This window comes from Acomys minous, assembly GCF_964271855.1.
Source record: "Acomys minous genome assembly, chromosome: 4".
Classification (NCBI taxonomy): Eukaryota; Metazoa; Chordata; class Mammalia; order Rodentia; family Muridae; genus Acomys; species Acomys minous.
Genome location: NC_140486.1, coordinates 130,024,736 through 130,051,077, shown reverse-complemented (window position 1 = coordinate 130,051,077; position 26,342 = coordinate 130,024,736). Strand labels below are relative to the sequence as shown.

At 44.2% G+C, this 26,342-nt stretch overlaps 2 long non-coding RNA genes across 2 annotated transcripts; one reads left to right on the top strand and one right to left on the bottom strand.

Annotated features, from left to right (window-relative positions):
- Positions 1-351: 351 nt before the first annotated feature.
- LOC311596087 lies at positions 352-2,981 on the top strand. The gene is made up of 2 exons (XR_014778703.1): positions 352-834; positions 2,713-2,981. It is a non-coding gene; the product is annotated as an uncharacterized lncRNA (long non-coding RNA).
- Positions 2,870-6,292, bottom strand: LOC311596086. The gene is made up of 3 exons (XR_014778702.1): positions 5,715-6,292; positions 3,621-3,936; positions 2,870-2,941 (listed from the first exon to the last, which is right to left on the bottom strand). It is a non-coding gene; the product is annotated as an uncharacterized lncRNA (long non-coding RNA).
- Between the last annotated feature and the right edge of the window lie 20,050 nt (positions 6,293-26,342).

Here is a 26,342-nt window from a genome sequence, read left to right as displayed (position 1 = left end):
CTGTCTAAATATTGCATAAACTCTGCTCCCCAATTGTCCCCCTGTTATGACAATAAAGCAGCTTACAACCAATCAACGAGCAGAGGAGAGAATAGGGCAGGACTTCCTGCCAGCCAGGGGAGGAGGAGTCAGGAGGAGAGGGAGAGGGGTAGGCCTCCAGGAGAGGTCCAAGGAAGAGGAGGAAGGAGCTGGCGCTTAGGAAAACTACAAAAGTATCGCTGGGATGTTTGCTGGGATTAAGACAAAATAGCATAAAGAGTTAAGAACAGACTTAAACTGCTCAGACTGTGCTGTGAAGCCTTGTGTCTGTCTTTCTCTCTCTGTGGGGGTGGGGTGGGTTGGGGTGGGGGTATGCTCACATGAGTGCATATACCCATGAAGGCCAGAAGAGGGCATCCTGTTTCCTGGAGCAGGAGTTAATAGTTGAGCGAGCCATCCAGTGTGGTGTTCTGGGAACTGAACTCAGGTCCTCTGAATGAACAGTGTTCTTAATCAGTGAACCATCTCTCCTTCCTGTTCTTAAATTGCTTTCACACGTAGGGTAAGTTAGCAGGATAGGTGTAGTTGCGGTAATAGATTCAGGAGTCTGTGTGAAGGCCAAAGAGAGACAATTGACCTCAGTCTCTAGCATCTACAGCTCACCTTAATACCCTCTGAGAGGTAATGGTAGATTCTGAGAGTTCGATTGATTTGGGCGTCACGTGACACATGCTCTATTAAATCAACCTGTCTTTGGTTTTCAAATGAACTCAGGCACACATGGAGACTTTTTCCCCCTCCATTCTGAGTGAGAAGGAGAAACGAAGGTCAGCAGCCTTGCAGAGGAATTTACAGGTGAGGAAATAGGAGTTTTTCCCTATGCACGAGCCTGGGAAAAGAGCGCCGAGGGCTCTCTCCAGCTTCCTCCTGCAAAGTGACACGGGCTCAAGAGGGTCTATCTAATAGCGAAGCAATTTTCACTGGAATATAAGTGGAGCCTTTTGTCTCTGTCAAATGCAATTTACAGAAATGGCTTCAAAAGACCCACATTTAGAGTATATTACAATCCCAGCCATGGACCCCTTGAAGATCTTCATATCCTTAGGTTTCTGCTAGATGATGCCACAGCATTTGAATGGCTAGGAAGCCCAAGCCTTACTGTCTCACACGGAGAGAGAACATTGGATCTCTGGTCTGTTCTGCATGTGACAAATGAGCAGGAGACAGAGCCGTCTTTCCCTGTGTCCCAGGTGTGCAACATCTCCCCAGGATATTTACCCTTTAGGGGTGGATGCTGTTAGTGCTCACTTACTAAAACACTGAGTGACAGAGCCCTGCCAAAAGCTCTCTGCAAATGGACAGAGGGCCGATCCATTATAATCGACTTGTCCTGCTGTTGAATGTGTCTTAAGCAGATACTGAGGACGCCATAGCAGTACTTTTGCTTATTAGTCCTGAAATTAGCGAAAACCTAGGTTTGCCACTGAACTTGAACAACAGATAAGCAACGAACATCATTTCATTTTTTATTTCTTTAATTTATGTGTACCCTATGTAAACTTAAGGGCACACTTATATTTAAATGTGTTAGGTATTTATGTGACATCCAAATTCAACTAGGTATATTACAGCAATTCTATTAAGTTATGTGTGCAAACACGATATTTGTTCAGTTTCAAAATATTAGACCTCTCAAGAGATGATTTATTTTCTAAGAGGATCTCACAAACATATATATTTATTCAAATTATGCTCTACAGACTGAGATACTGTTAGGCAAGATATCTGCATGTATTTAAACATGAAATCTCTCTTCTTTAATAACTGGAAATCACAGTGCAGTGGATAAAAATAAATATGTCAGCAATAGAAATTATCCAGAGTAAGTGCAAGTCAAATCAGGCAGTAGATTTAGGGGAATCATGGTATGCTTTCTGTCCTTTTATGTCTGAGGAAACCTACATTTGTGTGGTATCTGTAAACATGCCTGTCAAAGGCAGATGTTTTTGTTGTATTAGCCAAGATTTACATAGTGACTTAGAATAAAGTATAACATAATGTTTAGGCAAAGAAGACAGTTTTCTTGGGGATCAAAGATGAGGCAAACGGAACAGCAGAGCAACGGACAGCATTTTTTTTTAAACCTGTGATTTAAAGACTTTCAGAACCAACTGAGCATGTGCCTCCCAAGTAATTTGCTCTTGCAGAAATAGCTCCTTTGGTCAGGCCCCCAAACGGAGGTCTATCATACCCTTTCATTTGTTGACAAGCCAAGCTCATAAAAACATGAAGAGTAGCATCAGGCTGACGATGGGCTGATGGCCACAAATTCTCCATTAGTAACTGGTGATGGGCCAGGGCAACAGCCGACGATGTGAGATTTCCTGAGCCAAAGAACATGATTAGGCCAAAAAAAGGGCACATCTATTTGCCCAGAGCAGCGTGACTGGAAAACTGCAGGTTTCCAACCCCAGCAAGGAAGAAAGGGCCGTTTTCTTTGGAGCGTTAATTTAGCTGTCTCATTGGTGACTCCACAGCATCTATTTCCTGGTTCATTTTCCCATCATACGTGACACGTCAGATGAAAGGAGGCTTAACCAGTCACGCACCCGTTCACCGGATGGCGGCTCTCAGTTGTCGTCACCGCGCCTTGATGGGCTTATTTCAGAACAAGGAACTCATTCTGTTAAGAGTTTTTTTAAAGGCTTTCTGTCTTCCTTTCTGGACTCGCAGAAGAAAGATGTTTCCTCAGAACAAGAGAAGATGCAGACGGAGGCGGCTCCACCATCATGTCAGAGTCTCTCGTTCAATTACTTGGTTCCCTCGTATTCTCCGTCCTGAGACGTTCTCAGGTGGAACCGTTCTCTCCACCTCTCCATCCGCTCTCACCAGGACCTTTCATCTCATCAGGAACCTTCCTGTCTGCCTTCTTGGTCTCCGCATCCTCAAGGGCTTCTCCCACCTTGGGAATAAGACGCAGCTGTTAAACTTACATTCTAAAATGCAGTTTGTGTCATGTACTCATTTAATCGTATTGAGCTCAGTTTTTTTACCCTCCTTTGAGAGTCTTTTCTTTACAAACATCTTATTAATTAGTTTAGTGTGTTATACAGTTTTTGGTTGTTAGATTGGTAGGAAATAGACTAATACACCTTCCAAAAATTGGCTGCCATAATTGGCCAATGGACCGTGACTGTGCATTACAGCTTTTATTTGTTTGTTTGCCTTTTGAAACAGCATCTTGTTATGTTTCACTGGCTGTGTTGGGACTTACTACATAGAGCAGGGTGGCCTTGAACTCACAGAGTTCCTCTTGCCTTTTCTTTCCAAGTGCTGGGATTGAAAGCTTGAGAGCCAGAGCACCTGGCTTTTCTTAAATTATGAGTTAGCAAAAGGAAGTGAAGGAAGGACCACATCTTACATGGCTGTTAGCTCTCTCCTCTGCGTTCTACCTTCACACCACAACCTTTCCTTCCCCCTCATCTCCAGGATGAGGAAAAAAGCAGCAAGCCTTGAGGAAACTCAAGTCCACCCCAGTGTCTGGTTCACACTCCTCATGAGCAAGATGTCCAAACCGAGAGCCAGTTGGCAGGCAGATATGGTCGGTTCTGTCCAGGGTTTGCCCAAGATCTGTTACTCACCACCGCTGGGACAAACAGAAGTGAGAATACTTTCCTAAGCCAATAGCAGGAGAGTGGGAGACACCGGGACTCTGAGGCAGAGCAGGTGGGAGGAAGCTGGAGCGAGGAGGCCACTCGTGCTTCAGATAATGGTGGCGTTCGGACACTGGAGATACAGGAATGGCAGATAAACAGTGCTAATGAGGCTGAATGCCTCTGGGGTAGCCCATTTTGTGCTGATGAATCCTGTTTTCTGCCCCTAGCTGGTCAGCAGAATGCAGTCTCCACTTCACTGCAGTCTGTGCTTTGTCTAGGGCAGGTCCAGAGTCCACATGTTCTTGTGAAATGAAAACAAGACCTTAAGTTACTTACCTGCAAATGATCCTGGAAATTATTTTAAAACATGGCCTAATGGACACATATATGGTTCACCTCTTAGTGTTAGCTGCCCATTCTTTGAAGTACAGAATGGAATATAAAAGAGCTCCTGAAACCCCATGCTGCAGAGAGTGGGGAAAATGCTCCTGAAACCCCATGCTGCAGAGAGTGGGGGAAAATACTGCAAAGTATCTTTATGAGCTTTGCCAGGGAACTGAGCTTTGTAATATGTTTTATGCGGCGTTTTTAAATGCTAAATTAACTGCTTCATGAGCCGGAGCCGGAGCTCTTAAGCACACAGGAAGGGGGACCCCGTTTCTTCGGGTAGACTAGTCCCAGAGGACCAGAGTGCTGCATTCGACATGCTGAGCCCCAGTGCCGGGGAATGGCTCTCTGGCCAATGTTTTGCTGGGTTCAGGGCTGCAAAAGGTAAATCTTCTGAGAAGAGAGATGAGGTCAAGTCAAGTGTCACAGTAGAACCCCCAGGTACTCTAGCATCATGGGACATCACTGAGAACCATCATACGCAGATCTCTTCCCCTTGACTTCACAGCCGTGTTCTCATATGCAACGCTGCCTGCCCCGTGTCTGCTCTATGCCCGCCCTGTATAGCCAGAAAAAGATGTTTATCTTCCCTAATTTCATAGAAAATGCACAGCGTGGAGACCGGGCACCACCGAGAAACAAAGTCATTCCAAATTTGTACTTCCACATCCTTGACCTTGAGTGGTATTTCCCAAACGATCTCAAGCACTGGGTTTTAGAGCAGGCCTCAGAGAGACTTCAGGCCCTCAGCGTGGCTGCCAGGTCCCCCTGCTCGGTGTGCGCATATCTGTTCAAGTGTGGATATGTGTGCAGGTGTGACTCTGTGCAGGTATGTATATACATACATACACACATACGATGCAGGTGTCCTGAGGACCCTGTAGTTGAGAGGAGAGCAACAGTGGACGGAAGCTAATCAGGTACCATTCTCTGCATTAATTAAAGAAGCCATATCCCATCTTTACAACTAAATGATTTAAATAATGACATTTTATTTTAATTAGGGCTCTGGGGCTTAGAGGAAAAAAATGAGAGGAAAGAACAAGCCAGGGAGGGTAGATGGCATGAAGAAGGGTGCAGACAGTGGGAAAATGACGGAAACAGAGGGGAAGGAGAGAAAACTAGTTTAAAGGATAGTGGGGAGGGTGCGTGCGTGCGTGTGAGTGTGTGTGTGTGTGTGTGTGTGTGTGTGTGTGTGTGTGTGTGTGTGTGATGTTGGTTGGTTTTCCAGGCTGAGGTCTTACTATGGAGCACACACTGGTATTGAATTTTGAGCCTCCTGTCTCTGTCTCCATGACAGCTGGGTTCACATGTGAAGACAAGATGACTGAGGGACAGATTCAAGGAACCAGGCTCCTGTGTGAAGCATGGAACCCTTCTCAACAGACATTACTGGTTCCCCCAGAGGCATTTTCTCAAATCTTTAGCGAGTCTTGCAGCCTCAGATCACCTCCCTAATAGCTCTTACTCCAAGCTCTGTCTGCCTCTTCTGAGGAGAAGCTAGGCTGGGTGCAGTGGGAGAATTTGATTTCGTTTGCTCATGCCTCAGATGCTTATGCATGCATCTGGCAATGAGGCCTTCATGAAGATTTAATCATAAACAATAAAATGTTTGAGGCTATAAGGGATAAGATAAAGGTGGAGAGTGACAGCGATGGCATTTACAGGAAGATTTGCATTAATGAGTCTTACAGTCAAACAACTGTAGGGATTTCTGTCAGTAAGCTTTGGGCTGCTGGCTCTTCTCCGGGCACAGGAAGCTGGAGCTTCTGTCTTGATAGCATTGCCTAGGAGCACATCTTCCTCTTTCACACCTTGGCACTGAGCTGCTGGGAACCCCAGGGGATTGGGGACTTTGTTACAAGGTACTGGCTTCTCTGTCCGTAGTGCCAGTTTTCTCCCACTGAGATGCCTCTGAAGGCCCAGAACGGCTTGAAGAAGAGCAGGTTTAGTTGGCAGATGCCTGATGTGGTGCAGGAAAAATGGTCACCTCTGGTCTTCCAAAAGCAGCACACCTGGACTGTGATGGTGACTCATCCAGAGTAGAAACTGTTGAGGGAAGGGTTTCTCTCCCGCCCTAGCTTCCACAGTAACAGCTCATGAGCCTCAATTTATATTTTACAGATACCTAGGCTGAGAGGCTCTTCTCTGACTAGCTCATAAGTTAAAACGATTTTATACTAATCTATATTCTGCCATGTGGCTGGTTAACTGAGCCCAGGCACCATGCACCCATCTTCCTCACATCTTGTCAGCTGAATCTCTCTCCCAGAATTCTCCCTGCCTACCGGATGTCCCACCTCCCATTTCCTTCCTAAACTATAGACCAGTAGATTTGTTATTGATAGGTGCTACATCCATAACAATACATACGATATTCCTTGTACAAGAAACGAGTGATATTTTTTTCTCTCAGTCTCAGTCTGATTCTAAATACTGCCACTCACTGTGACTGTTTGGAGGGGCCTCCCACTGGGAGGCTTAATTGGGGTTTACCAATTAAGCTAGGCCAGCTGGCCAGTGAGACTCTCTTATGTCTGCCCTCAGCTCTTAGATTACAGGTGTGCCCCAATGCTCAGTTTTCATATGGGAGCTGGAGGTTGGACGTGGATCTTCATGCTTGCACAGTCAGCCCTTTACCCACGGAGCCCTTTCTGCAGCCTCCGAATTTCTTACGTTTTCTTGTGGTTACTGCACCAGTGTGAGGCTTTGTTTGCTCACTTATCTTTTTGTTCTCAAAGGAAGGTAGCATGCTCCCTCTCGGCCACGTCTGCCACTCCAGACTTTATCACCAAAAGGAAACAGGTTTTGTTCTTACTCTCATCCTGTTTCCAGTCTCGTTCCAATCTATGGATTCGTAAGAGGGTTCCTAAGCTTCACTGGTTGATGGAATGGGCCAACACGTCTTCTGTCTCCATTGAATGACGTCAGAATGTGTCCTGGCTCCAGTGCTCCAAGCCTGTTATCCCAGGAGACATGCGGTTGGTGGGGGAAAACACAGACTTGTGTTGTTCTGGGTCCTTCTTCCAGATGGCAAACACACGGCCCTGTCTTGTAAACAGGCAATAGCCACTTTCTTCTTGTTTCTATATAACCATGAAGGATCTTGGGGAGACAAAAACTCCCATTATTCATAACAGTTCTGAGCACATGGAGGACCTGACTATACTAAACACAACCTTCTGGGTGACATCAACTGTGAGCATAGCATAGTCTATGAGATGTCACCTGTGGCATTCAGACTAAGTATATTCAGACTTTAATTGGCTGAGATGAGCACGTGTATAATTCCAGTCCTTGGGAAGCTGAGCCCGGGTGTTCAGCAGTGTGGGCTTCATGGTGAGATCCCGTCTCAACGTCCCCTGCCCTCAGCAAAAGAATAGGAGGGAATAGACCCCAAGGCTCCTTTGTTCCCAGCCTAGTAGAGTCCAGCAGAGCTGTGCGCTGTGCAGTTGTTTTAGAAGCCTGGTTGAGAAAGGAATTAACAGTCATCCAGAAACAATGACTGTCTATGACCACCAGCCTTTGAGAAGGGTTTTCTTTATGGTTAAAATTTATAATTGGTTATTTTCTTTAAAAGTTAAATGTTTTATGTTTCTTTCTTTGGGTTGGGCATACTTTGTGGTTACTTTCTTGCCACACAGAACAGCACCATAAAAAACCCACAATAAATATTTCATAATTTTCTCTAATCAGTGCTGGGAAATGTTTACCCCCCTTGCCTGTCTTTCTGGGATCCCATGGGAAAGGGCCAAAATATGGGCACAACAGTGAGTTAGGTTGATCCCTGCCCCTGCCCTCCCGTAGCTTCCAACGTTGGTAAAACCATAGGCACAGCGTTGCTTAGAGCAGCCGGTCTTAATTCCCTAATGAGGAAAGTGATCCAGCATTAATAGTGAAATGCTAAAGATATTTTCTTCACCTGTTTAGAGAGCTTTCAGATGTAAGGTAGGAAGGACTGGAGTATTCGGAAAACACTAGACAGACCACAATTAAGATGTAATCATGGATGACTCATAAGCTCATTAACTCTTATGCAAAAATGTCCCCTGTCCATTTCATTCTGCCATTGAAAAAAATATATGCACACATAAGCAAACATACAAATGCATCTATTTGTAGTTCTATCAGTCCGTGTCTGTAGTAGCTACCTATCATCTCTATCATGTAATTATCTACCTATAATATATATTTATCACCTATCTATAATATATCTATCATCTAATTGACACCACCAAGAGAAACAACGGCTAATCAGAACTTTAAGTTTCCCAGGGACACCTGGGGCCCCACTTTACTGTTGCAAGTGCGTTCCCAAGCGCGTAAGTTCCTCTAGGTTTTAACTGTTAACAAAAAATTATATTTCTCTAAAATCCAGGGAATCTACGCCATTATTAATACTCATCAAGGATATTTTCTTGGCTCTCGTTTTGTCTCAGCATTATTCCTGTGTCACGCTCTTCATTTTTTGTACATTTTATCTACAAAAATGATGGGCTTTTATTTCTTAGGTTAAATTATATTTGTATGTGCAAAAACCATGAAGTCACATAATTTTAAGATTGGCTTTTTTTCTAAGGATCTAAGTAGGGTTTTTTTAAATTCAAAGACAAATTGTAATTATCTTTGTGTGATAATAGCAAATATTTAAATATAAGAACTTAAAAAAGAATTCTTATAAATCCAGGCAGATTAGTAGGTTGAGTAATGCAGACCCCACAGCCTAAGACAACAACAAAAACCCAGATGCTTTCTCCTGAGATGTCCATTAAATATTAACAGAGATGCAGACAGCAAAAATGTCAGAGTAATTTGATAGATAAAACTCCAAATTATCAATAATGCTGCAACATGGCTATAAAACTGAGCCTCTAAGTGCTGAATTAAACCTGAGTCTCTCTAATCTCCCCTAGACATGGAAACAGGCAGACTTTCTTATCCTCAGACTGGTGGGATCACAGGCTTCCATTTCTGAAGGCAGTCCAAGGAGAAGTGAGGCAAAAGAGATGCATGAATGCCCTGGTGGTGATGCTGGTGGAGGTGGTGGTGGAGGTGGAGGTGGTGATGGTGGAGGTGGAGGTGATGATGGTGGAGGTGGTGATGGTGGAGGAGGTGGTTATGATGGTGGTGGTGGTGATGGTGGTGGAGGTGGTGGTGGAGGTGGTGGTGGTGGAGGTGGTGGTAGTGGAGGTGGTGATAATGGTGGTGGTGGTGGTGGTGATGATGGTGGTGGAGGTGGTGGTGGTGATGATGGTGGTGGTGATGGTGGTGGTGGTGATGATGGTGGTGATCATGGTGGTGGTGATGATGGTGGTGGTGATGGTGGTGGTGGTGATGATGGTGGTGGTGATGGTGGTGGTGGTGATGATGGTGGTGGTGATGGTGGTGGTGGTGATGATGGTGGTGGTGGTGATGGTGGTGGTGGTGATGGTGGTGGTGATGATGGTGGTGGAGGTGGTGGTGGTGATGATGGTGGTGGTGGTGATGGTGGTGGTGATGATGGTGGTGGAGGTGGTGGTGGTGGTGATGATGGTGGTGGTGGTGGTGGTGGTGGTGGTGGTGGTGATGATGGTGGTGGTGATGGTGGTGGTGGTGGTGGTGTGGTGGTGGGTGGTGGTGATGGTGGTGTGTGTGTGTGTGTGTGTGTGTGTGTGTGTGCATATTCCTGAGTATGGTATGTGTATGTGTGCCTATTCCTAAGTGTGATATGTGTGTATGATGTTGTGGGTGTATGATATGTGTTTTAGATGTGTGTGTGCATATTCCTGAGTGTGATATGTGTGCATGATGTGTGTGTGATATGTGTGTATGATGGTGTGTGGGTGTGTGTGCATATTCCTGAGTGTGATATGTGTGCATGATATTGTGTGTGTGATATGTGTGTATGATGGTGTGTGTGTATATGTGTGTGTGTGTACACACATTTGTATCTGGGAGTACAGGCATATGCAGGCTACAGCATTCATGCGGAGGTCAGAGGACAGACAGCCTTGGGTGTTGGTTTTTGAATCAGGCTCTCTCTGACTTGCAGTCACATGTACAGCAAACCAGTTGGCTCATGAGTGTTCAGGGGTCTCCCGCTTCCACCTCTCATCTCATGGATGGATCATTATGATTACACACGTGTGCTACCATACCCAATTTTATGTGAGTCCTGTGACTCAGTTTCTCACATTTGTATAGCAAATGTTCTGTCTCCCCCCTCACCCTGCCTCCCAGTCATGTCCATGCTCAGAGCACTCGGGGACAACTCTCACTGGCACTGTATAAAGGGAACATCCCCAGAGGGTAGAGCCTGCTCTGCTTTCAAACTCTCTAATCATTTTTATTGGGGCTACACATCATTTTTAACTAAGTAGTTTTGTGCTGTAGTCCTTTGTTGCAATGGGCTTTCTGATATTTTGTTTTCATTGTTCCATTGATTCTGCAAGGCATATTTTCGTCATTATTTAATACTAGTAAGTAGCAATGATATTATCTCATCTGGGTTGTCCAAGCAATTGTCCCTACCTGAAAGTAAATAAGAGGGAAATTTGCATAGTAATAAGGGCATATAGGAAAAATAATTGCGATTTATCACCACAAATGGACCAGTTATTAGCACAGAATGAGGGATGAGGAATCATTATCCCTGATACCGAAAGGCAAATAAATTGTTGCTGGCCTATTAGGAAGTACAATATTTATGATTAAAATTCTCCCAGTAGTTCTGAGTATTGGCAATTTCAGAATCCATTTAGGAAAACATGCCTAAAGTAGTATTTAACTGTTTCATTATTGCTCCAGAGTTAAATACAACTCAAATGTGCTTCTTTCTACAAATAAGAGAAATGCCAGGCATGAGCAAGCAGTATAGCTGTTAAGTAGAAGCTTGAATGATTTAAAACCTTCCTGTTTCTATAGGTGAACCGCATGCTCTGCTGTTTGCCTGGAGATTCTGCCCTGTTCCCTTTCCCCTTTAAGGCTCCTAAGACTCAGATCTACATAAACTTTGGAATTGTCGCTAATACAGTCAGAAATGATATGGAGCACTAAAAGATCCTGCTAGTTCTCAGTCAGGAGTCTGAGTTTAGCTGGGCATCTTCCCTCATCAGGGCCAGCCTCCTGCCTGTGTTCTGAATTCATGTTGCTCCTCGGTGTTCTTTGTGCCTTCTTCAGTTTGGATGTGGTTTTGAGACATGGCGGGACCTTGAGTGGTGCTTGGGAGACGAGAGTTCCTCCTCCATGAAGGGGACTAAAGCCGTCCTCACCAGTGAGTTGTGAGTGCTCATGGGCAGTGGTTAGGGCTTCCTCTTACTTCTTTTTCTCCTTGTCTGGCGCTCTATGAGAAGACCCTAGTTCAGAAGGAGGTCATCACCGAGTCTCCTTTAGGTGTAGCCGCGTGACTGTGTCCAAGCTGTGAAGTGTGACTTGACACAGGGTGTCACCACAGGGCTTAGGCTGTAGGAGCGGACGCATCACCTCTGCTTGCTTCGTAGGGAGGGGCAGCCCAGTTCAGGGTGCTGGGGATAGGACCGAGACTTGCAAGTGCCCAACCACTGAGCTACATAGCCAACCAAGGAGATGGCTTTTGGTCAAAGATGGGGCCTGGGAGGTGAGGTGACTTTGACTTCCAGAAGGCGTTTTTGGTGCTCATGACTTAGATATGGAGTGAAAAGGCCAAACTCCCTGTGAGGCACAGCAGTGGCACCTGTGATCAGCATCTGTTCTGAGGGTTGTACAGCCACTAGATGGAGGGAGTCCAGCTTTACTCACAGAGAAGAACAAACCCCTCAAGTGCTCATATAGTTAGAACTGTGAAAAGAGTGGGGAGTAGATCCCTCATGAATGTAAGGCATTGTCAACCGAGGACCATTGACCTTAGCAACCAATGTGTGCTCTATAAACCACTGCACCTAAAGCTGAGCCCCCAACAAGGTTCTCATGGGCCATTGTATAGAGCCATGTGCACTAGCTTTATTGGGCCTCAGACTCCAAATAAGCTGAACACTGCTATGAAGCAATCCCTTTGAGTGAGACTCAACAGACCTTGGCCATAGGCACCATGTGTTTCAGCATTTACACACTGGAGCCCACTTTACAGCAGCTGGCAGTGGGCACCTGTGTGTGTGAAGTATCCGTGACTATCGCTGGGCACTTGGCATATTGCTCCCCTATAGGACAAAAGGTGCGGGCAGACTAGTCTCAGTCATGTGGTGAAGACAATTTCCTGGGAGCTAACTGGATGCTGCTGCCTTGATCTTAATTTTCTCTCAAGCGAGGTAAAGCACATCGTTCTCAGCTTCAGATTTAAAACCCGCATTTTGGCTTTATAAAAACTGTAGACATCTATGAAAAAAAAAACTGCATTGTTCCCTGAGTCCTTTGGCTTAGAAAGTAATGCTGAATGCCTTGTGCAGCACAATGAAAATTGATGGCTATACACTCGAAACTGGACTTGCAGCTGCTCCTACACAAGAAGTGGTTGATTTTGAGATGACAGGTGACTTGACCAGCCTTGGTGGCTTTGGGCCTCTTCCCGGTGTCACACTTAGGTGCCATCACTCCCACTTTGCTGCTGTGTTAAGGCAATTAGGGAGTGGAGCTCTTCGGTGTCATATTGATCTTTCCTGTTCAGATGTGTAATTAGCTGTTAACATTTCATTATAATCAAGGTTTTCTTGAGATCTCTGTGACCCTCTGCTCATCAAGTCCTAAGACCTCCCAATGCTATGAGTTAATTAATGCTCCTGTCAGCTGTGAGCCTATGATACACAGAACCCAGGGAAGATGATGCTATTTAGTGAATCCTATTCGTCTTTATACCTGGTAAGCGTTATCAGGAACACCTGCATGCGGCTTGCAAACAACTGATTTACAGAAGTTAAGCTCAGCCCTATTTAAATGGAAGTCCCGAGCTCATCCTCCTCCTGAAGGGAGGCATGGATTACTGGAATGAGAGGCCATTCGTTTGAGTATGGGGCACAGCGATGTACCCTGGGGTACAATCCTTAGACACTAACATGAGCTAGCCTTTGTTCCCCTTCTAATTCTGAAATTTCCAAACAGCAGCTCCACATTGAGTTGACAACAAGCAACTCACAGAGGAGATGAGCCCCTTGCGGAAAAAGCAAACAATAGAGTGTCCTTTTAATCTGACAGGGAAAGACTAAAGAGAACGTTGGGAGAGGACCTTTCTGGTCCCCTCCATACCTCGGGCAGGTGTAGACATCATGTAGATTGAGCCAGAAAATTCTTTTAGCCATGGTGTGCTTGCTGTTCTCACTACGCATATAGCCTCTCTCACCACTTGGCTGAAGCAAGCATCGCAGCTCCTGTCTGTTCTAAGTGGTTCTTGTTTTCTTGCATTTGCTTTTGCTGGATGTTCACTTAAGCTCAAAATGTTCCTCCCACTGAGTGACGGAGCAGCATCACCCAGGACAAGCTTTAGTCCCAATCACGGGAACTTTGCAGAAGCATAAAAGGACACTGTCTGGGGCGCGTCTTGAGGCGCTGCTGTGGGCGTTCATCTAGTGTGGCGTTCTGCACACTCTGAAGAAATGGAGACAGATGCTAAATCTCACGTTTGCGTTGGGGGTGGGTGTTGTTCACCTTATAGAAAAGAGACCAGTAGGAGCGTGTAATGAGTAAGGTATGTGCTTTTCCTGGTTGGCAAATCGGTGCATGTACAGGATTTGGGAGATTGGTTAAGAAAAACATTATTCTTTCTTTCTTTCTTTCTTTCTTTCTTTCTTTCCTTTCTTTTCTTTTCTTTCTTATGATTCATTTACATTACATCTGGATTGTAATCCCCTCACTCTTATCTTCCTGTTCCCACTCTCCCTCCCTCTTCCACCCTATTCCCCTCCTCTAGACCTCTGACCTGTGGGGTCTTCCTCCCCCACCTTCTGACCACAGCCTCAGGTCTCATCTGAGTAGCCTGCATCCCCTTCCTCTGTGTTCCCATGGAAAAGAAACATTGTAAAGCTTGGATCCAGCAGCCTAGACGCCCTATGCTCCATGCGTCTTCAGTTGCTTTGGGGTTCTGCTCATGTCAGCTGTGGATTGGAGAAGGAGCTTGTTAAGGATTTTGTTTTCCTTTATTTCTTTTGTCCTTCTATTTTCTTCTTGTCTAGAGTTTTGGCCTATGTAAAATTTCTCCCTTCCATCCTTTTCTCTGTCCATTTCACATGGTTGTATCTCTGTGTACTGTGGTTTGTTGTAGAGGACCAGGCAGTGAACAGTCAGGCATTTATGTCAAATGGGTTTGTTACTTAGTGACCATACATTCCTGGAATCCTCACTTAACTTTTCTGAGTCGTTTCCATCTCAAGAAAAAGGATACTAATAGCTGTCTGCCTTACAGGCTTTTGTGTGAATGAAAAGGAACAATGTATCAAAGCGCCCAGCAACAGGCCTGGCATAGCCAGTATCCGACAGACAATAGCTGCTCTGGGGTTTGCTTGTAGTGCCAACCACTGTGATTTTCCACCGTTGCTTTGATGATGCTGTGAGGAAGGGCCTACACACAAAAGTTGAACCATGTTGAACCGGGCTAGCTTTACTTGCCTCTCTGCCACCATCCCAGTTCAAGCACTGTGGGCTTGAGCTGGATCTTTATCTACAGATTGACTTTCTATGGTGAAATTACCTTCAGTCAAATGAAGCACTAATGGAGAGGCCAAGGATTTACTCAGAATTTAGTTTTAAAGGTTGCACCATCCTGAGGAGTGTGACAAGTTCTTTTTCTACTTCACTCTGACTTGTAAGCATGTGATTCACCCTTTGTCACGGCAGGGCCACACTGCCCACGGTGCCTTCCAATTGGGCACTTAGTAGGCACCACGGATGCTCTGAAGGTAGCAAGCGCTGTGTTGGAGTAGCCACCAGGTAGTCCCGATGTTGCCACAGTCCCTGCAGCACTGACCTCACTCCCCAGGTTATTGCAACATTTTTGTGCTATCTCCCACCCTGACCAGAGGAATGGTTGCTATGGCACACCAAGTCATCCTTGAGAAATTCACATTCATGTAACTTTTACTCTTGTATTTAAAATTTGCTCTACTTCATTGATTTTGCCGATCACTCAGCTGATCCCAATTTACTTACTAAACTTCAACATGGGTACATATGTATAGAATAAGCAGATGTAATGTTCACTGCCCCTTGCTTTCTGCTATGAGGCTTGGAGCATCAACCTCATGGCTAAGGGGAGACCATCATACTTTGTCATCTATGTCAACTTTCCACCACTCTGACTGACATTCCTGAAATGAGCAATTTAGCTCACAGTTTTGGAGTTTGTGTCCAATGTTTGCATGGCCCAGGTACTTTTGTTCTATGATGGCACAGCACACCCCACATGTGAGAAAGGGCCTGATCATCTCATGGCAGCCAAGAAGGAAAGGAGAAGGAAAAAAAAGAGATGGGGGGGGGTAAGGAAAGGAGGGTGGGTAGGGGGAGAGGGGAGGAGACCAGTATCTTTCTATGTCCTTCAAGAGTATATCTTCACTACCTCATGTTTTCCCAGTCAGTTCTTTCTTTTAAAAGCTCTGTCATCTTCTAGAGCTTATGACCAAACCCTCAACACTTGAGTAATTTCTGATATATAGAAATATCTTTGAAATATATTTCTACCTCTGTTATTTCTCATCCACCCTCCAATACTGTAGCCAAAGCACCTTTTAATAACTTGTTTTTCTATCAGATCATTTGACTTCCTACTAAAACCCTTCCTGGACAGCTGCATAAAGGTGACATATCTCAGCTAAGACCACAAAGGTGTCTCTGCATCTCAATGACCCTGGATTCTCTGTGGCTTAGCCACTTGCCTACGGCAGTTACACCTCTCTCGGTATTGCCTATTTAGAACCTCTGTACCAATTTCTAGCATAGAGAACTAGCTCCTTTCCACATGTCTCTGAATGTCTGCATCATCCCACTGTTGCTGGGTAATTGTTTCCAGTGCCAACCCTTCAAGGAGAAACCAACCATTTTGCTAATATATGGATTAAAACAGTACAAAATCATAGCATGCAGACCTTTGTTGGCCTAACATGACTGATGCCATGACCCCTTCAACACTTTATCTGGATTTCCATAGTTTGCACAGTGTTTAGTGTTAAATACTGACCTTATTTCATATTTATTCCACATACATTGAGGATATGAAATGCTTATATTGAGGTGTGTGCTCCAAGAGGGCAGGCACGGCAATATTTCTTCATTGTCCCTAATATCTAGTAGATCCTTTGCATGTCTGTGTCAGTGGCTTTAAGGACGAGGACATGCAAAGCATTAGGGCAGGTGTGCCATGTCCCAGAGGGCTAATAGAGTTCTTCTGTTCCATGCTCAGCTCAGGCTATTTGCTATCTGCACACTGCAACTATGGCTCCCTGTCAGGGATGGCAAATGGATGGCATGTTAGAGCAACTCTTCTATCTGTCAGCTGTAGAGCCACGCAGAGGATTCTGAGGCCATGCTCAGAGTGATCATGAAACGGATGGCTTCCCCTGAGCATGAGGCACTTGCCATTCTGACTCTGAGGAGTTTGGTTGTTTGTAGGATGTTTTATCAGCGATGGTTGATCAGTCTCTCCAGCCCTTCCAATTGCAAGTTTGTGGCACTGTCCTCTCCCTGCAAAGTACCTGATCTTCTTCCACATGCACCCAAAAGGCCACTTATGCGTGTCCAGTGTGTTCAAGGCAACATACTGAAATGCCGATAGTCTTTTTGTGTGTGTGTGTTTGTTGATTTTTCAGTTTATCTGGAGTATAAAATATTCTAAGTCAGTCTCCAGATGCTTTTTTTTATGACTGACTAAAATTTATTCAGTTAGACATTTAATGCAAGACTGATTTATATTATTAAGATGCGCCTGATAGGGCGTCGGGGAGGTTTTGTTAAATTAGTAAACTTCTTTAAACAGCTATGGTTGCTTAATAGCCTCTAGAAGCTACCCTTAGGCTGTATAGAATTAAAACTTTCAGGCACAGATGAGGGGAAATGTACCACCCCCCACTTCCTGTAAGTCAGTTGTTTTCAATTTGTGTTCACTGTGGGGCGAATGATGCAAGGAATATGATTATACCAAGAGAGGGACTTCATGATTGAGTCTCATTAAATCATAGTTGAGTAAGCACCCAATGGAAATTACCATCCACCATGTCTCAGGACAGACCCCAATAGCCATTTTCTTCCTTCATCACTCTAATGGATGAATCAATTGGGTTCAGGAAAGAAGCCAACCACAAGCACTCTGGGAACATCCATATTTGGATGTGATGCCGTATCTAAAATGGCTTGTCCCCTTTAGTCCTCTGGGCTCTTGTCCATATTCCATCTGCATTTGCACTCACCGGGACCAAGAAGGCATTGCCAAACCTGCCTTGGTGTTTTGTTTGCCTATGCAAGCTCATGACCCAGGGAGTTGGCAGCATGCGTTCTCTTCTTCCCTCACTGGCCACTGTCAGGACGCCCAGTCACCATCCATCACACCAAGTTGAGCACCTAACTTTGCTCAAGTGTCAAGAGTGACCCATGTCAATGAAACGAAATTTCTGTTTCAAATTAGCTCTTGTATTAAACTCAAGTTGCACAACTGGCTAGTCAGCAAAAAGTCTTCCCCAGCTAAGAGTGCTTTCCCAAGTCTTTGGGATATTGACGAATGGTGTATTTAATTTGCTTGTTTATGCTATCACGTGAGTACCTTAATTCAAAGTATTTGGGCACAAAGCATTTTTAATTTTGGATGTCTTCTGAGTTTTACAACCGTTGCACACATATAACTGGGTATCTTGATAATACGACTCAAATATAGACATAAACTCATTTCTGTTTCATGTATACATTACACACATTATTAACCTAAAGGTAATTTAAAATAATGTATTAAATTATAAATAATTTTAAACATGAAAGAGATACGTGGTTTGGAATTTTTATTTTTATGGTACTGGAGAGTGAATTTAGGATCTTCACACACTAGGTAAGTCCCCACAGAACTATGTTCCTAGGAAACCTTAGTTTTTAATTTTGAGACAAGGCCTAAAACATGTCCAGGATGTCTTTGAACTTCCTTTCACTTGGGTCCATGAGACTGATCCATATGAATCAGCCTCCCAGGAACCTGGAACTTGAGGCTCATGTCACAAGGCTGCTTTGGAATTTTCCATCCACCCTAGAGTGACGATGCTTAGAAGGTTTGAATGTGGGGACACTGATAGTTTTGAATTTTCCAGAAAGAAATGTTCAATCTGACCTGTCCTGTAGAATCTCTTCTGTTTCATAATTTAGTGCTTGTTAAGTTTTTACATTGTTTGTATTGGGTTTTAACTTCCCCTGTGCATGTCTCTGTGTGTGCATGTGCCAGGGTTGAGCATACACACTTTAATTAGATCTGTGTTCTGTGATGCAAGGGAAAATTATTATTTTTAATCTTTAAAACAAACAGGCTATAGATTGCTATGCAGACAGAGCTTTCATAGTTATATCATTGAAGAATACGAGAGAGAGAGAGAGAGAGAGAGAGAGAGAGAGAGAGAGAGAGAGAGAGAGAGAGAGAGAGAGGAGAAGAAAGATATTTCAGAAAGTTTTAGAAACTGGAAGAACACACACACTTGAAGAAAGTTTTTCTTTTTTTGTCTTTTTTTTTTCTGGTTCTGGAAGATCTTAGCAGATATGATTTCAGGGTCAACAAGCTAACTCAACGCAGCACCTACTGTGTGTTCAGCATGACGTTTGGGAGCGTGGAACACAAATACAGCCTCCAAATGTCTTTTGTTGTTTTCCAGGTCATATTATCACACACATCTACTGAAAGCAGTGTCACATTTCACTGGCCCACTGGAGAAAACTCATTACCCATGATGACAAAGTCTCTCATCTGTCAGTGCAGAAATTTTGTTTAATACATATAAATCCATAGATAGAGCAGACCTGTCATTATCTTAACACCAAAATGGGTCTGTTCCTCATATTTTGCCATTTGTGCTTCCTGTGGGTTTTTCAAATTAAGTTTATTATCTGACCTTTTCATCACATGGGCAACTGACCATTCTGATGGCCATCTTCTCTCATCAGTCTTCCACCCTGTCAACCCCTCCTCTCTATATGTCCCTTCCTCACACTCATGTATTTTGTCTTATTTTGTGACTCACTGAGTTTCTCCAGAGCTGTGCACATGACCATGGGTGTGGAACCCCCCACTGAGGTCTTGTAGGCTTACCAGTGGGTACTCAAACAACTAAAGGTAACGACACCTATCAATAACCAATAGTTACAGAGAGTCCCAGAGGCCCAGCATCCTTCCCATGACTGACTGGTAGCAGGGACCAGTCACCTACAAACCCAGTACAGACAATTTCACCTGCTATGAATTTTTGATTGCAATGCCTATATCATGCCCAGAAGTTGGCACTTTGTAGCTCTTGTTCTTACCATCTTCCTTTACATTTGGTTCGCTTCCTTAATGTTTCCTGAGTTTTAGAGGGCATAGAATAAATGTCGTATTTAGGGTTGAACATCCAACATTCTCCTATTAGCGTGCTGACCAGCCATGAGTCATTAACTATAAAGATAGGCTTTTTTTTTTGGTAAAAAATGAGAGTAGTACTTGTCTATCTATGGACATAAACATAAAGATTTAGAAGCAATTTAATGCCATGCTGTTTTACCAGGATAACACTGGTAAGCTCACCCCAATGGTTCCTGATCTCCTCAGCCATGAGATCAAGGGCTGGATTCCCTTCTGTGGAGCAGGCCTCACATCCAATCAAAGAGTGGTTAGTTACCCCATGACAGTTATGCCAGCATTGCACAAGTGGGCACATCTCCTTCCACAAGTTGGTATTGGACACACAAGATCCAGAGCTGGATGGAAGTGTCCATGAGCTTTCCTACCAGAAGCCTGTCCAGCGCCTTTGTGCATGATGTAAGCTAGCCAGCCATGACTTTTAAGCACACCCTCTCTGCCTGTGGTTCTATGTCTATGAAATCAACCAAGAGCAAATAAAAAATACATGTTTTTTTTCTTGCACTTATACAAACCTTTTCTTGTCATTATTTCTAAGCAATATAATATGACAATAACTTATGTAGAATTTGAATTTCATTTGATGCGATGAGTGAGTGTGATAGTTTAAAGGTTATGGGAGTGTATGCAAAGGTTATGTACAAATAATGTGACAGTTGGTACAAGGGTTGATACTCAAAAGGTCATAGAACTAATCCCCTATGGATACTGAGGGCTGGCTGTGGAAGCAATATGGTTCTTCTATACTGTGTTAGTATTTTATTTTTAATATTTTATAAATATACATTTATGAGATGGCATTGTATCTCAGCTGATTCCAAACTAGGAATTGCTTTAAAGAGATAATACAAAATGGACACCCAACTCCCTACACACACACAGACACACAGACACACAGACACACTTCAAAGTTAGGCACAGTAAGATATTAACAATGATAACTGGTAATGAAATTGAACAATTCTAACACACTAAGATAAAGACATTGTGAATGTGGTCTGTCTCTTAAAGGAATCAAGGCAACCCATGATATTTTTAAACCACAGCATTCGAGTTCGTCCACTGACTTAGTGGAAGGAAATCTTGGTCACGGAGCACTGAGGCAGAAGCACGAGCAGAGGACACAGGGAAGTGGATGCTCCTGTTAGAGCTTTGGCATTGGGTAAGAAATCATCAATCCGTTGGCCCACAAATGCAGCCTGCTGATTTATGCCTGATATTTATTGCTCTTTATTTCACATCTGACATGTCTGAATCACTCTGTACATGGTATTCAGTGAGGGATTTAGTCTCCTTTCCCCCCCACTTAGATGTTTCGGGTGACAAACGTCGTCTGCGCAACTCCTCCTGTCCCCCAGGAGACCCGCGAGCCTGAGTCTGCCTCCTGTATGTGTGTGGACCTGCCCTAAAGTCCTCTGTTTCCTAAACGTTTGTTTCTTGCACAAACAGTGCATATTATTGCAGTCGTCCTCCATCATATACAGGCGTGCGTCATGTGTCCGTTACACACACTCAACTGTGGCTTAAAAATACTACTGGTTAAAGCCTAGCATGGTGGTGCACGCCTTTAATCCCAGCACTCAGGAGGCAGAGGCAGGCGGATCGCTGTGAGTTCGAGGCCAGCCTGGTCTGCAAAGGGAGTCCAGGACAGTCAGGGCTACACAGAGAAACTCTGTCTCAAAAAACAAAACAAAACAAAAGGTTGCTTTGATTCCTATAAGAGACAAACCACATCCACATAGTCTTTACTCTAGTGTGTTGCTATAATATTTGAGTTCATCACCAGTTATCGCTGTTAACCTCTTACTGTGCCTCAGTCCTGAGTGCCTGTGTAGAAGGAAAGGTATAGTACATATAGGTTCAATACAGTTCCAGTTGTCCACTTGGAGCCTTGGCAAAAGCACCCTGTGGGTAAAGGGCAGGGGCCCCTGTATTACCATGTGCGTGTTGCGACACTACACTGTGAGAACTCTGCTGCACGCGTTTGTTATTTCCTGTTTCAAAATTGACTAAGTTACCTTGGAATATTTATTCTTCCATGCAAAAATTAAACATAAACCTTTTGAAATACAAAAAAATATGCTTGGAAATTTTTTTAAATCACAGCTACATTTAATTTATAGATGAACACGGGCAGAATCTCTGTCTTGATGCGTCATCATCTCACAGGAAGGCAAGAAGTGCCTTCCGTTTAGTCAGACAGATCTTCTACTGCTTTTTGATCAGTTGAATGATCATTGCAGTACTGTGTTTTTCAGTGTTATAAGTTGCAAGCGTTCTCACACACTTCAGAGGTGTTTTAAGGTCTTTTTAGTGGGTGCACAGTATGCAGCCTTCTGCGAAAAGCATCCAGGCTGCAGATTGCTTCTAGAGATTTGTGCATGGTGTTGCAAGTACAGTGGGGACCACAATTACTCGGACACAGTGCCCCACCGTGCTTGCCAGGCTGTTCTCCTGTCCTCTCACTGGCAGAAAGTTGCACTATTTGAGGGCTTAGATGTTGGCAAAACACAAACAGTGACTGAATATGCTTGTTTAATTTCATGGTAGACACTTGATTTCATTTCCTTTGAGTAAGTATCTAGAAATGAAATGACTTGCACATGGACGTATATTAAGTTTTACTAAACACACACACACACACACACACACACACACACACACACACACACACACACACACCCCATGCTGTGAGACCTTTCTCCAACAAACTTGTCAGATGTATCATTTTTATACGTTATTTTTCTATTACCACCAAAAATTAATGAGTTCCAGTGACCTTTGCAACCTCAGTACACTCAGATCTGACATTTAAAGATGTAATTATCACCTTGGCCACGTGCATTGGCATCTCATCTTGGTTTTCACTCTCATGTTCCTGATGACTATTGACAGCAGACACTTTAAGCGTGTTTACCGAGCCTCCTGTGGCACAGAAGTCTGTTTGAATCACTGTCTACATTTTTAATTTTCATGGACTATCTTTGCCAATGATAACATCCTATGTAACCAGCTACTTATGGAAATACTTTCTTATGGTTCCCAGTACGGAGGAAGACACGGATATTACTTTCTTTCTTTCTTTTTCTTTTTTAAAATATAGTCCTTTCCCTGAAACTTGTTCAAAGATAAACATCTTGGGCCCTGCTTTTCAACACTTCCGCATAAGGCGCATGTTTTAATTTATTGTGGGGGATTTTCTTACATCCTCTTGAGCTTGCAGCTAATGACTTAGTAGTGTTTACTATCAATTTGCAAACAAAAACTCTTGCTGTACCTAATGTTCTGCCACGCTTGCTTGAACAGTGTGTTTTGTGTGTGTACATGCTAGTGCTGTACTTGTCTGTTATCCTGCTTTTCACATGCCACTATTGCTCTTTTTCATGGGTGCCATGTGTGTGCAGGTGCATATAGAGACCAGAGAATGACCTCAGCTGTCCACTTCACGTTTTTTTTGAGACAAGATCTTTCCCTGGCCTGGAATTCGCCAAGTTGCATAAGTTAGCTGGTCAGAGATCTATCTGCTTTTGCCATCTTAGCACTATGATTACAAGCATGTCATCGTGTGTGTGTGTGTGTGTGTGTGTGTGTGTGTGTGTGTGTGTGTGTGTGTGTTCTGGGAATCACACCCAGGGTTTCTAGCTTGTCAGGCAGGCACTTGCTGCTTTGAGCGATCTCCGCACCCCTACTACCCTTTTGATTGTTTTGACATATTTTCTGTCAGATTTTAAGATTTTTTTTCTCACTTGAATGTCTTCTTCCTCTTATTTTACACTTTCTCTTTGACGTTTACTTGTTTCAAGTATTTTCTTGCAGAGCAAACAATACTAACTTGTTTCTGTTAAACTTAGACCCAGTTATAGATCTTTAGATGCTATTACTTTATAAATTTGGCCCATTTAAATTGGCTGATTTCTATTGTATTAAGATTCACTTCTGCCATCTGGCTTCGTGGTTGTTTGGATTTATTGTACTTTTCCTCTTTCCTTTTTGTTTCTTTAGAAAGACCAAGTTTTCTGCTGTCTTCAGCGCTAAGCATCCTATTTTTTGTTGTTACTAGTTTGGCTTTTGCTTAGAACTCTGTGTTAACTTATCCTCTATGGATTGTTTTAATTGGACAGCATCTTGGCCTTTGTGTTAACTGACAGGCATTTGAGCAGGTCGCCACGTTCTTGTGGCCCCCTCCCAATAAGGTGTCTGGAACCTCAGCTATGAGTTATAGTAAAACTGCCTCATGCCTCGTCTCTCTTACTCATCACCCTATCACCCAAGGACACAAGGACGTGGGCATTGCTGCTGCCAACTTGAGGAAGGAGCTGGCAAAGCTCCAGGAAGAAGTGAGTGGTGCAGTCTCCATCTCCCCATCTCCCCAGCCCTCCTGGCCTGCCTTCCACACACAGCACTTCAACACAAGGATTTCTGACCAGTTTTTAACAATGTGCTTGGAACTCAGCACAGCCAAAGTTCTCAACACTACAACTAGGGTTTTCCTACTTAAAAAAAAAGTACCTGGAATTTGCACTTCCCTTCAGCTTCTGTGATCTCTGTAGGGTTGATCCTGGGAAGAAAGGCAGCATCAGATCCACCGGGAGTGCAGGCATTGGATGGCAGGGCATGGTTCCCTTGGTAAACATGTGCTTAAGAGAGCAGTCTCCCTGTGCTCTGCAGTGGCAGTGGTGAAGTGCTCGGGCAGCTAACTTAGGAGAAGAGGGGGACAAGGAGGCAGAATGGAGGGATGCTGCCCATTGCTTCTCTTTAAAATGCCCAGCGGAAGCCAGATGAGCATGGATAAGGACGGGTGTACGTGCATGGTCCCCCTGATGTTTTACAGCCACAGAGGCAGGATGCCATGAGTGCACCACCAATGTCATCACATGTGAGGTAGGGACCACAGAACTGATGTGGTCACATGTGAGGCAGGGACCATGGATACTGTCAACTTGACACAGACCTAGACATGGAAAAAGAGGATGAGGAATTTCATCCACTGCGTTGGCCTGTGGGTGTGTCTGTGAGGTGGTTTCTAGACTGATGGTCGACTCAGAAAGACTCGGCTCATCATGGGTTGTGCCAAAAATGGGCTGGCGGGTCTGGAATATGTAAAGGCGGAAGCCGAGGGAGCCAGCAGGAAGTGTTTCTCCATGGGCCTCCTCAGTTCATGCCGAATACGACTATTGTTGGCATTTCAAATCTATTGTGTTTTCTTTACATTAGTTTCAAATTATTTATTGTTCATTTAAATTATCCTATAGCTCAACCCTCCCTTTCTCTGACACACATGACATTTTACACCCTAAAACTTCCTACGTAGGAAACCCTTTTCCTACACCAGGGGAAGCTCTCATCTTGATCTGCCTTAAATGCAAATTTCTAATTTTTGAAGGATATTTGCTTTGTCCCACATGACAGGCTCGGGGGTTGAACTCAGGCAGCCTCACTCAGTGGCCTGCACAATACTGAGATGAAAGAATCTTGTTAGAATCACTGATTTACACTGTGTTTTAAGAAGTTCTTGGGAAGTGGTGGACATCTTCTGTCTCACCCAGAAAGCTTCTTGGGACAGCATAGACCAACAAGCACCATGACATCACGGTGACTTTTGCTCTGTTCTGCACAGCTCTGGGGACAGGTAAATGGGCTGCTTCTCAGTCTTCCTTTTGTGCTGCTGTATGTCTCATACCACAGTAGCTGCACGTTGCTTATTTTCTAAGTCCAGAAGTCACAGTCTTAGCTACCAACCCCAGAGCAAACAAAACTTCCAACCATAGGATGTAGAATGGTGTGAGGAACTGAGCCCTTCCTCTCACAAGCAGTCGAGGCATCACTGTCTTGTGAAAATGCCTTTAATGTGGTAGATACATACAGAGACAAAATACGAGGCCACTGGCCCCATGGGTTTTTGTGGCTCTTAGCCAAAATACAGACTTCCATTAACATTAGGAATGTATTTGCTAACAGCCCTGGGGCCGAGTAGTCAGACAGTCAAAGGCAAAATCCTCCCCCTCAACAGGCCATTACCACAGAGGCCAGGGTTTGTTCATCAGGAAGCCATTGATCTCTTAGTCCCAGAGGGAGTGACATTCCGACGAGTTCATCGGTAGATGGTATCGCTGAGAAATCGCAGCGTCTGTGAGACCCAAAGACCCCAAGAGCAAAGGTTAATGTGCTGCCTCTTGGAGCTTGATCCAAGGGCAGTGTAGAGTGAGGTAAAGATCAGGGGTGGAGGGAGGGAGGATGGGAGGGAAGGGGAGAGAGCAAGAGGGAGGGAGGGGGAGTGGAGGGAGGGAAGGAGAGGGAGAGCACTGCAGCTGAACACGCGCATCTCATGTTCATCTGGTTCTGACTCCTGTCTCACTGTACCATAAGCAAGTGTCTTTGATAAAGAATCCCTGGACGTAAAAAAGGATGGACCAGAAAGAGAGCTGAGGATGGATGGTGTAACTCTAAGTCCCAGAGAGGAAAATGCCGTGTCAGACGTCACACAGCCATGGTGGCAGGGTTTTAAAGAATTCCATGCTCTAGTCCTCAAGATGCACAAATTCCCAGGTGCTATAGGTGCTATAAAACAGATTAGAAAGTTCTCCAAGTGAGGCCCTCTCTTGGAGTAAGGGAAAGGCGGGCAATGGATCTTAAGGATCTAAGCTTTGCTGCTATACACTGAATGGCTTTAATCTGACAACAACACACTATGAAACCCAAAAGCTGTAGAGTATAGACATGGCCAACAAATCACAAACGGAGAACCCCATCCCTCACTAGATGTGCCAGGTTGCCATCAAAATGCAAGTGCACCAAAGAACTGAATATGA